Source organism: Limulus polyphemus, unplaced genomic scaffold, assembly GCF_000517525.1.
Source record: "Limulus polyphemus unplaced genomic scaffold, Limulus_polyphemus-2.1.2 Scaffold5044, whole genome shotgun sequence".
In the NCBI taxonomy this organism is placed as follows: Eukaryota; Metazoa; Arthropoda; class Merostomata; order Xiphosura; family Limulidae; genus Limulus; species Limulus polyphemus.
In genome coordinates this window covers 1-1335 of record NW_013670654.1, presented here as the reverse complement: position 1 = coordinate 1335, position 1335 = coordinate 1, and the positions used below count along the sequence as shown (strand labels likewise).

Sequence of the window (1335 nt, the reverse complement as noted above, 5' to 3'; positions counted from 1 at the left end):
CAATTATATAGTGCTCTATGAACATAAATTAGTTAGCATAAATCAGTTAAATGACGAAAAATTAGGTGTCTATTTACTTGTGACCACTCAGTGTATATATATAAAAAGAGATTAAACGAGAAGCTCGGACCGTTACTCTAGTGAGGCTTAGATCATTGTATTAAACATAGTTTGATTTGATTATTAATTGAGCGAATTAATGCTGAAAGCTGCTATTGTATTTATTCCCATATTTTCTCACTTAACGCTTTATTCATTGATTCTTGGTTTTCATTTTTAGGGTAATATTATAACTAAAGAAAGTTTTGTTTTTGTTGTTAAGCACCAATCTACACTATGATTTTTAGCGTTATAAGTCTTCAGACTTACCGCTAAGTCACTAGGGAAAATTAAAGAAAGAAACCTTGGGTTGCAAAAACAAAACTCATTTTGAAACATGAGAAAAACTCGTGATTGTATAGAAGATTTTTATAGTTCGTATTACACTGTTCGAAATCAACGTGATACTCTGAAATCTGTTGGGATCTTGAATTTAGCTGAAACTTATCACAACTGTAAACTCAGTAAAATCTGCACTGATAGAGAACGTAAGAGAGACACAAACTTGCATTCTAATTACAGAAGCAGTTAGGGTTGGTTATTTGTCATGTTAAGTACACGCAACGTTATCAATAATTAAAATATATATATAACCTTCTACAAAGCATTAGCAAAATGAATTACGTGCTGTAGGAAAATGAAGTAGTTACTTTATGAAAAGTAACCAGTTACTACAGGTTACCAGTTTCAAGTATTTCAAGCAAATAAAGGAAATAAATTTGAAAACTCTTATAAAGGAAATTTTAGTAACATAGTAATCCTCACTGTGAATTTTAAGAAATATACTTCATACAAATAAGTTTAATTGTAAATGTACACATTTTGAAGGTTTACTGTCTTCTAAAAATATATATATTCGTAAAATATTATAGGTATAAAATTATTTTAGTGTGAGTGATTTTGTTAATTTTTAATTTTATTTTCATAAATTTACGTGACTTTCCATTCTGTTTTTAAGTTCACACATCTAAAACATATGAAAATTGTTAAGTTTTAGATATTTCATTTTTCACATCTTCAGCGGTGTAAATTCTCACCTTGTGAACAAGTGATGTGTTGTTGGAATCACATTCCAATCACGTCTTTTGCTCTGTATAAGTCCTATATTGGGAATGAGTTATATTACAATCATAGACTGGGAATGAGTTATATTACAATCAGAGGCGAGTTATATTACAATCATAGGCTGGGAATGAGTTATATTACAATCATAGACTGGGAATGAGTTATATTACA

General features: G+C 29.3%; 1 protein-coding gene across 2 annotated transcripts in view; it reads right to left on the bottom strand.

The window, feature by feature from the left end:
* LOC106472047 (kynurenine 3-monooxygenase-like) overlaps positions 1 to 1155 on the bottom strand; it is a 36744-nt gene extending 35589 nt beyond the window's left edge. For both annotated transcript variants that reach the window (XM_013932674.2, XM_022400659.1), the window contains exon 1: positions 1137 to 1155. The gene's annotated coding sequence lies outside the window, so the exon portion shown is untranslated. The remainder of the gene's footprint in view (positions 1 to 1136) is intronic.
* Between the last annotated feature and the right edge of the window lie 180 nt (positions 1156 to 1335).